Below are 11,313 nucleotides of genomic sequence, written 5' to 3' on the forward strand. Positions count from 1 at the left end.
GAAGGACAATGTGTTGAGACAATACTTAAGGAAAAAGTACCAAATGTTCTGATTTCACCTAAGGAAAAAGGGAAAAAGTTCCAACTTCATCTTAGAAATAAAAGCCTAGATTTGTGGTTAAAAAAAAATTCAAAATCTTTGAAATTTCTCACTGTTTTGTTTTTAGTTTAGTAGACATGTTACAGCATGTGTCAGAGATCACAGAAAACCCGAGACATTTCATTATTCTGCATCATAAATATTACCAATTAAACAATGAGTAAAAATATGCTAATTCCCAGAACATTTTGTTATTTGAAGCAATTTAATGCTAAATTTTTCATAAAATTATCTGTGTGTTTCCTGAGCAAAAGCACAGCTCGCACAGTGTGCTTGTGTGAGTACTTTTTATTTGCTGTCTCTTAATTCTAAACATCCTTCTCCTTTGTACTCTGCTTTGTCACACAGTGAATGGAAACCTACGAATCTCATTTCTTCTTTGCCAGTCCTCTTCTTATTCATTTCTGCTAACAGAACTAGAGGGAGACTGGGCAGACTGGACGCCTGGGGAATTTTTCACCACTGTTCATGTCAGTGTTGTATCTTTAACAGCTCTTTCTTTACATGAAGGTAAATTTCAGTCTGTGTTTTATTACTATATACTCAAACATACATATACTGAGTTTTCAAATCTATGTATAATAGTTCATTACATTATATTTATATATTAGTGAGTCCTTAATGGACATTACTTTTCAGCTTCAGAGATACTGGCACGGCCACCAAGCATCTTACCTTTCTCAGTTTTCAGTCCCAAGTCTTTGAGTTATCAAATACCTGAGTCCTAGAGTGAGCCCTAGATCCACGGGACCTATTCAAAACATGTAGGTTTATTAATACTACCTCTTCCCTTCAAGCGCCAGCCCGAGCAGTAACAGCTACATCTTCTTCTTCATAACTCATTGCTATCCCCATGGTGTGCATTCCTCTCTTTGACTGAACTCTGAGTGGTACAGTATGTGGCATAATGGAGAACACAGAAAGGAGTCTGACATCAGAAGATTCGAAATATTCACACTACGGCCCTTACCATCTTGGGGACATAGTTTAAACTTGGAATAACTTTAAAATCAGAAAAAAGAGGAAAATTATATGTGCCACTCAAACTTCATAACTTTTATTTCTAAAATCGATGAAAAACATGCTTGCAATTCTCTTTAGGACATGTAAGTCATAGCAACCATCTTTCCTCTAGAAAAACCCTAGATAATACCAACTATATTTTAAGAACCAAATTTAAGGACATCAGAGAGCTGAAGCAACAACATAGAGTAAAAAAACTAAAACTTCAGGCATCAAAAAGGATTTCTGAAAATTTGGATACTTGCTAGCTAGGTTTTCCCCTGAGCACTTGCTGATACTGTATGTGATTTAAGCATTAGGTGTGGCCCAGTGAAAGGACATCGGCTGAAGGAAGCAGTACCCAGTGCTCTTAGTTACTAGCCAGTGCTGGATTCACAAGCTAGACACTGCTGCTGCTAAGTCGCTCCAGTCGTGTCCGACTCTGTGCGACCCCATAGACGGCAGCCCGCCAGGCTCCCCCGTCCCTGGATTCTCCAGGCAAGAACACTGGAGTGGGTTGCCATTTCCTTCTCCAATGCATGAAAGTGAAAAGTGAAAGTCAAGTCGCTCAGTCGTGCCCGACTCTTAGCGACCCCATGGACTGGAGCCTACCAGGCTCCTCCATCCATGGGATTTTACAGGCAAGAGTACTGGAGTGGGGTGCCATTGCCTTCTCCAATAGTTAGACATTGAGGGGCCGCTAAATCATAATCATTTTTTCCCATGTCTCCACCACAGCTAACCTCCCTATTCATGCTGAGAGTCCATACAGAGGCCTGCCAACCCCGCAGAGCAGTTCCACAACGGTTCTGGAGCAAGGGGCTGAGCTAGAGACAGGGGTGCAGTTCTTGGCTGTGAGAGACAAAGGGGACTTGCCATTATGGCTGCATCTGAACAGAGACACAGATGCTTACATAATCAGTACACTGGACCTCCATCTGTTCATGGGTCCTACTTGCTTCAGCACCCTCTTCCTTGTAGGCAAAGGTCCTGGGGCGATGCAGAGGGAGGGAAAAACACACACTTAATGGGAACAGAGCCAGATCAATTCTGGCTCTCAGGGCTTCTGTTCCTGAAACTTGTGATCAGACCCCCACCTCTGACAGGGGGTTGATGGCCACTAGGCAGAGATGAAGTCTTGCCTCACACAAGGCACTGGCCCTAGCCCCTTCATATGCAGCCCCATCACCTGCCAAGGCTGTAGTAACCAGGAAAGACATGTATCTACATCAAGTCTGTACTATCATCAAAGGTACTGGACACACACAGCCCATATATGGAAGCTCACGTGTAAGAACCTCAAAAGATAACTGTTTTACCTAAATTATTAGAGGCAGAGAAAGTTAAGCAAAGTGAAAAGGCAGAGAAACTACTCTCAATTGAAAAAAAAAAAAAAAGGAACCACTGAAAATAATGAAACAGAAATCAACAATTTATCAGATACAGAATTCAAAATATTGGTGGTAAAAATGTTAACTGAATTAAGAAAAATAATTGATGTAAGCAGTGCCTGTTTTAACAATGAACAAGAAGATATAAAAACTATGCAATCAGACATGGCTAATTCAATTACTGAATTTTTTTTAAAAAATTGTATAAAGAATGAATAGCAGAATGAGTGGTTGTTTTTGTTATTCAGTCACTAAGTTATGGCCAGCTCTGTGACACCATGAACTGCAGCATGCCAGGCTCTTCCATCCTCTATGATCTCCTGAAGTTTACTCAAATTCGGGTCCATTGAATTAGTGATACTATCTAACCATCTCATCCTCTGCCACCCATTTCTCCTCCTGCTCTCAATCTTTCCCAGCATGAGGGTCTTTTCCAATGAGTTGACTCTTCGCATCAGGTGGACAAAGTACTGGAGTTTCAGCTTCAGCATCTATTCTCCCCATGAATATTCAGGGTTGATTTCCTTTAGAATTGATCAGTTTGATCTCCTTGCAGTCCAAGGGACTCTCAAGAATCTTCTCCAGCACCACAATTCAAAAGCATCAATTCTTTGGTGCTTCATCTTTTTTATGATCCAACTCTCACATCCATACATTACTACTGGGAAAACCAAATCTTTGATTATACAGACCTTTGTCAGCAAAATGGTACCTCTGATTTTTAATATACTGTCTAGTTTTGTCACAGCTTTCCTTCCAAGGAGCAAACATCTTTTAATTTCATGGCTGAAGTCACTGTCTGCAGTCATTTTGGAGCCCAAGAAAATAAAGTCTGTCACTACTTTCACTTGGTCCTCTTCCATTTGCCATGAAGTGATGGGACCAGCTACCATGATCTTAGTTTTTTTTTAATGTTCAGCTTCAAGCAAGCTTTTGCACTTTCCTCTTTCATCCTCATCAAGAGCCTCTTTAGTTCCTCTTCACTTTCTGCCATTATAGTGGTATCATCTGCATATCTGAGGTTATTGATATCTCCCCTGACAATCTTGATTCCAGCTTGTGATTCATCCAGCCTGGCAATTAACATGATGTACTCTGCATGAAAGTTAAATAAGCAGGGTGACAATACACAGCTTTGTCATACTCCTTTCCAAATTTTGAACTGTCTATTGTTCCATGTCTGGTTCTAACTGTTGCTTCTTGACACACATACAGCTTTCTCAAGAGAGAGGTGAGGTGGTCTGGTATGTAGTGATTTTGGAGTGATTTTGATTTTGGATCTCATTTCTTTAAGCATTTTCCACAGTTTGTTGTGGTTCACAAAGTCAAAGACTTTAGTGGAGTCAATGAAGTAGAAGTAGTTGTTTTTCTGGAACTCCCTTGCTTTATCTATGATTCTACGAATGTTGGCAGTTTGATCACTGGTTCCTCTGCCTCTCAGAAACCCAGCTTGTACATCTGGAAGTTCTTGGTTCATGTACTGCTGAAGCCTAGCTTGAAGGAATTTGAGAATTACCTTGCCTCGGATGTGAAATGAGGGCAACTGTACCATAGTTTGAACATTCTTAGGCATTGCCCTTCTTTAAGACTGAAATGAAAACTGACCTTTTCCTGTCCTGTGGCCACTGCTGAGTTTTCCTAAGTTGCTGACATATTGAGTGCAGCACTTTAATAGCATCATCTTTTATGATTTTAAATAACTCAGCTAGAATTCTGTTACTACCTCTAGCTTTGGGCTACCCAGGTGGTGCTAGCAGTAAAGAACCCCCCTGACAATGCAGGAGACATAAGAGACACGGGTTTGGTCCTTGGGTTGGGAAGATCCTCTGGAGGAGGGTATGGCAACCACTCCAATATTCTTGCCTGAAGAATCCATGGACAGAGGGGCCTGGCCAGCTGCAGTCCATAGGGTCACAGAGAGTCAGACTCTAAAGCAACTTAGCACACACATATATACACATACAAAATTATGTCATGTACAAATAAAGACAAATTTATAATCTTCTTGTCATTCATATGCCTTTTATTTCGTTATCATGTCTAACTGCTCCAGCTAAAACTTCCAGTACCATATTAAATAAGAGTGCTAAGAGGGGACATCCTCGTCTTCTTCTTGATCTTGACAAAAAGATTTCAATTTTGAGCAACTGAGAATAATGGTGGTTGCGGGGTTGTCATATAAGACCTTTACTATGTGAGGTGTGTTTCTTCTATAACTATTCTGTGGAGGATATTTATCATGAAAAGACGTTGTATTTTAACAAATGATTTTATGCATCTATTGAGATGACCATGTGGCTTTTTGTTCATTCTATTAATGTGTCCCATATATTGATTTGTGTACATAGAAACATCTTTGCATCCAGCTAAAATGCCAATTGGTCACGGTGTATGAACATTTTATTTTGTTCCTGAGTTCATTTCCTAACTTTCTTGAGAATACTTTCATCTATCAGAGTGCTTATTGATATGTAAAGGTTTTCCATGTTTTATATTTCCAGTTTCTTTATTCCTCTGTTTCTGCCTATCTTTATAAATTGATAACTTTCCATAGGTATGCTCTATTTTCTTTTTTCTATTTCTAGACTATACTCTAGATTTTTGCTTTGTAATTACCCCGAGGATTACTGAAAATATCTCATAGATGAAACTGTCCATCTTATAATGATAACAAATTATCTTCATTTGCCTATAGGTCACTCTTTATATGTTTGATGTCACAATTACTATTGCTTTTAGTGATGTGTATTAATTAACAAATGATAGTAGTTATAGTAATTTTTCATAATTTTTCTTCAACCTCTACACTATTGTTAAGTAGTTAATACTCCATTCTGTTATACAATTAGAAATTTCTAAATCTAACTAGTTTTTCACATTTATCAGGGCATTGTGTACCTTAGGGTTCCATATAGCTGATTAGTTTCTTTCATGTCAGCTTGAAGAACTCCTTTCAATATTCCCTGTAAGGCAGGTCTACTAGTGATAAACTCCCTTAGTTTTTGTTTGTTGGTGAAAGTATTTATCCTTCCAATATGAATAATAACTTTGAATGATAGAGTATTCTTAACAGGCAATCTTTTAATCCTTTAAATTTGCCACTGTAGTTTCTCCTGACCAGTAGGGTTTCCACTGTGAAATCCACTGAAAGCTTAATAGAGCTAATTTGTAAATTACAATCTGCATATCCCCTCCTTACCTGGACTGCAATCAGAATTACCTGATTGTGATAGTTTCAGTATAATCTGTCTCAAAGAATATCTTTTGCATTGAGATAATAGTGTGAAATATTAGTTTCTTCAACTAAGATCTCCTAGTATGTGCGGTTGTGGGAAGATTTCTGCTATTACTAATTGAACTAAATTTTCTATCAACTCATTTTCTCTCTTTACCATCACACAATTATTTAGATATGCACCATTTCAATGGAGGCCCATAGATAATGTAGGCTTTTTTCATTCATTTTAATTTCTCACTCTTTGTTTCTTTGTAACTTATTTCAAAATTCCTATCCTCTAAGTCATTTATTCTGTCTTCCTTTTTTTCTATATCTATAATATCTATATTATATTCTTCATCTCACTCATCATGTTCTTCAGCTCCAGAATTTGTTCTGTTCTTTGTTAACCTTTCTCATTTTCGTTGTTTTCAGTTTTGTTTTGGTTTTGGTAAAGAACTCATTCAGTTCATTTATATTTTCCTAATCTAATTGAACTGCCTTTCTAGGATTTCTTATAGTTCACTGACTTTCTTCAGTATACCTATTTTCAATTCTTAAGCACCTCTTTTTCAGGATTCATGGCTCTGGGATCAGTTGCTAGAGATTTATTGACATTGTTGATGATGGCACAGTTCCTTTATTTTTTTATTAAGTCCCTTGTTCTATCAGCTACACCCAGAAGAACATATGCAGCCTTTCCGAGGCCTTAGCTGTTCATGTCCCAGTGCAATATTCACAAGGCTCTTCCCAGGTCGAGAATCAGGAGGACCATTACTCAGTTGCTATGGATATAAAATTGGTACAGTTTTAAATGCAGCAGTTAAACCTAGAAAGTAATCAAATTTAAAAATGTGCCTTTTCTCTTTTGTCATGTAAGATCTCAAATAAAAATCTTTGCTCAGCAATCAGTTGGTTACTCCCTATGATAGGGCTGCTGCTCCTAAGTTGCTTCTGTCGTGTCCAACTCTGTGCGACCCCATAGACGGCAGCCCACCAGGCTTCCCCGCCCCTGGGATTCTCCAGGCAAGAACACTGGAGTCGGCTGCCATTTCCTTCTCCAATGCATGACAGTGAAAAGTGAAAGTCAAGTCGCTCAGTCGTGTCCAACTCTTAGCGACCCCATGGACTGCAGCCTTCCAGGCTCCTCCGTCCATGGGTTTGTCCAGGCAAGAGCACTGGAGTGGGTCGCCAGTGCCTTCTCCAACGGCAGGGCTAAAGCTAGAAAAGACCATGTGTGTGTGCTCAGTTCTTTAGCATGTCTGACTCTTTGTGAACCCATGTACAGTAGCCCGCCACTGTCCTCTGTCCACAGGATTTTCCAGCAAGAATACTGGCATGGGTTGCCATTTCCCCCTCCAGTGTATCTTCTGACCCTGGGATTGAACCCAAATCTCCTGCATTGGCAGACGGGTACTATTAATCCAATTCCAAGGAATTTAAGGCCTTAACAAGCTCTTGTTTATTTTCTGATGCACAAATGATGACTATTTCCCCAAATCCCTCCTGGTATCAAGCAGTCTTGCTAATACAAGGGTGTCAAATTAACTGTAAAATGAAGCAGAGAGAAAATAGGAACAACTTATGCCACTACGATGCTAGCATCACCACCCACACTCTACTTGCTTCATCTCGCTCTTCTTTGTAATCTCTTTGTGCCACTTCTTTACTGACAACAGTTCTTGTAATGGATGAGGCACACTTATTTACACATGTGAAGTGTCTCTAAGTTATCCCTGACCTTAGAGTGAAAGTCATAGATGGTTACTGAAGCCTCAATCCTTGAACAATGGTTTAAACCAGATCAAACTTATTTCTGGAACTTGAAGCAATTCAACTGTTTCATTATGAGGTTTTGTGCTTAGGAAATAATCTGAGATGAGGGACACAGTATGAATAAAAGCACTAAAGTATAAATAAAAAACACTAAACACTTATACTACGTGCAGAGAAAACATGGGATAGGAATAAGGACTATATTCAGGTTTATTCATATTGAGGAGTAATTAGAGTATGATGGAGAAGGCAAAGCCAGAATGTGGAAGACCTTTATCCAATTGCCATGGTCTTTAGAACACAAGGAGCCTTGTTGCTAAGCACCTCAATCTGGAACATAAAGAATGAAGAGATGAAAGGGGAGAGATTTTTATTCTTTGTCATGTGATGTTTCAATTTAAATCTTTGTTCACAGACCTTGGTGGCACAAAGTCATAACTAGAAAATACCATGGTAACCGTTAATTCTACCTGTGGTAAGTCTTTCAAGAATTTAACTGTGAAGGGAAAAGTGCTAGCATTTGTGCACGCATGAATTCACAAACACTCATCCATACAAACACAACATGATTCCTTGTGAATTCTTCAAAACTAGAGGGGTATCTATGAACCTATATTATGTCCTATTCTGCTCTATTCTACTTGATTCAGAGTTTAAAAATAGTATACAAATGCATTTTTGCAATTTGGAAAATACTGAATTGGGCTGTAAATGAAAGGGAGGGTGCAGGTGTTAATTATGATACCAAGATGACTGAATTTGACAAAGCTGTGGAAAAGATGAAAAAAGGAATCTATGAGATAACATGTGTCAGTCTAGGTTGAAGTGTGTGTGCTAGTATATGGCACTGTACCACATTACTAGTGAAAGTGTTATATTCCCTCGTGAGCAGTGTCCCTAGAGTCCCTGCCTAGGACTATATAATGACTATCGTCCTTATTCTCATCCCATGTATTCCCATACATAGAATGTAGAGGTGAAAATTGCAAGGATTCTACTCACAATTTAGAGGTTGCTGTCCTAAAAAAGATCCCATTTAAGGATTCCATTTAGGATCTTCCTTCATTATGGAGCCTTGATATTTTGTCAAATATGCTCCTCTTTAGTACAAGAAAAGTACCCTAATACCCCAGGATCTCAGGTTACTTAAATGGTGAAAAAAAAAAAAATACTCAATCTAAAAAGTTAAGTCCCCCACCAACTCGCTGCAACAATAAAGGACAGAGTATCAAATTCTGCATTAAACATACACAAAATAAAAATTTTGTGGCTTTATGGTTTAAAGTACCATCCTTTCAATTCAATAATAACTACTTGTGGAAATAAAGACAGTAGATCGCTAAGCTGAGGGTCCTAGGTGCTGAAGAGAAAATTTAGAAAACTAGCATGTTAAGAAACAACATTACTATATCCAGGCAGAAAAGAAAATTTAGAAAACTAGCAAGTTAAACAATATTACTATATGCAGGCAAAAAAGGTGAATGTATTAAAAACAAAGTGTTGAAGAAAGTATCAGTTCATTATTTCATCATTTTGACTAAAGTATCAGGCATCTCAGGCTTCCCAGGTGGCTCAGTGGTAAAGAATCCGCCTACTAATGCAGGAGATGAAAGAGGATACAGGTTCAATCCCTGTTTAGGAAGATCCCCTGGAGTAGACAATGGCAACCCACTCCAGTATTCTTGCCTGGGAAATCCCATGGGCAGAGAAGCCTGGTGGGCTACAGTCCACAGAATGGCAAACAGTTGGACATGACTCAGCACACAGCACACACACCAGGTACCTCGTGCCAATTTTAGCCTGCCTTTTACTCATTAATTACCGCACGCATACTCGGTAATTTACTTCCTGAGCAGTTCTTCAGTTGTTGTTAAGAGTGTGAAAGCAAGTGAAAAAATCTGCACTAGTTTGGGTTCAGGATTTTAGTCAACAGTGGTTGAATTGACGGGATCTAAAACAAGACTACAGTAGTAAAGAGTCAAATAAAGGGCCCTGAAAAGGGGGAAATGATGCAAAGTTATCTTCATCCTTTATAAATCCGGGGACTGAATTTTCATTAGGAGTGAGGTTGTGGCTAACAGTTTCATACTACGGAGGAGTTAGGGCAGTCAAGGTGATATTAAGATACCGGCCATGTCCTTAAGTCAACGTCTAAACATTTTTGAAAATGAGCTGTGAAATTAACCTAGACGTTCCCTCACTTGGTACCCAGAAGGTAAGTGAAATTATTGGTGGATAATACCTTAGTAAATCAGATGCCCAGTTCTTTGAAGTTTGTGTAGGACTGATTTGAGAATTGGTTTAAGAGTAAGAATGTATTGTAAATGGTAGCTTAATGAGGGGCTTCCCTGGTGGTTCAGACAGTAAAGAATTTGCCTGCAATGCGGGAGACCTGGGTTCAATCCCTGGGTTGGAAAGATCCCCTGAAGGGAGAGCCTGGCAACCCACTCCAGTATTCTTGTCTGGAGAATTCCATGGACAGAGGGCCAGGTGGGCTACAGTCCATGGGGTCACAAAGAGTCAGACATAACTAAACGACCAAGCACAGCACAGCTTAGTGGGATGGCTAGCTGTTTAGAGGTCTGGAAGTATGTTTGATCATCAAAGCAAATTACTAACAAATGTCTAGTCTGTATGGCACATGGAGATTCTGAGAATGGAAATCTTCTCTGCTGGGCTACACATTGTCACCTTATCCTTTTGATTTAAAGGGTTAGCAGAATTAACTAGGAATAAGAGGCTTTCTGTGAAGAAGTGTGAGCTCACAGGACATTGTTTCTTCCTTTTATGAAATGAAAATTCCATAAATGACAGGAAAACGATTCCAGAGAAAGGAAGTCAAGGAACATAGACACAAAATATTTTCTAATTAAGCAGAAATGACTACAGGATCTAGTAGATGGCAGGTCCTTCCTTAATCACGCATCTTTCATTTTTATACCTAGTGTGGGAAGTAGACTAGATCAACCTGAATTAGCATCCTCAGAGCTAGCTTTTCTGTGTCTTTTTCAACTAGGCCAAGGCTTCTGACTGTACACAACAGAATTATTTTCATGATCTGATAAAGACAGTGGATATTTCACTAGGTAAGTTAAAGCAAGCATTTTAAATATAAAGTATTGAAAGCACTTCTAAAAATTCCAAATGTGCTGTTTCCCCTAAAACCTCTGTTCAAATTAGAGCTCTAGACCAGTTAATAATCTTCATCTGTGTGTTCATTTATGTTTTCTAAATGTATACCATCATGTATGAACATTACATGTTTTTTAAATGCTTTGGTCAAAGAAGAAAGCAGAACATCAGTATTGCCAGCCAGGCATGTTGTCAGATTTCATGCTAACAAATAGATGATAACACATTTGTATGATGGAGATAACTGTAGACGGTATTTTCATATGGCATATGTATTATCTGTTTTTATTATGAAGTAATACATTGTGAGGTTGCACTAGGGAACTGATTACCTTAAAGTCCTATAATGTGGAGACTTTGATGTCTTTGCCACTCTAAGACAATATTTCCTTACTCCAAGCTTTCCTCCTTCAAGGAGCCACTGATTTCCTTTTTACTTCTGAAGGTTATTTTGCATTCAGTACATTCCAATTTTCAATTGCTACCCTCCCAGCTACCCTGATTTCCTTCCATTTTATAAGGGTACAGGCTTTTAAATGCTCTTCTTCTTAACAGTATGATAGAATGTAAATACATTTGAGTAACATCCATCAACAACCCAACTTAGTCCCCCTCCCACGACCACCTGGGTCTACCAATCATTGCATTAGGTAGACCTAATCATTGCATTACAGTAGATCCTCAAAGCTGTGAAAG

This window comes from Bubalus kerabau, chromosome 4 (genome assembly GCF_029407905.1).
Source record: "Bubalus kerabau isolate K-KA32 ecotype Philippines breed swamp buffalo chromosome 4, PCC_UOA_SB_1v2, whole genome shotgun sequence".
Taxonomy (NCBI): Eukaryota; Metazoa; Chordata; class Mammalia; order Artiodactyla; family Bovidae; genus Bubalus; species Bubalus kerabau.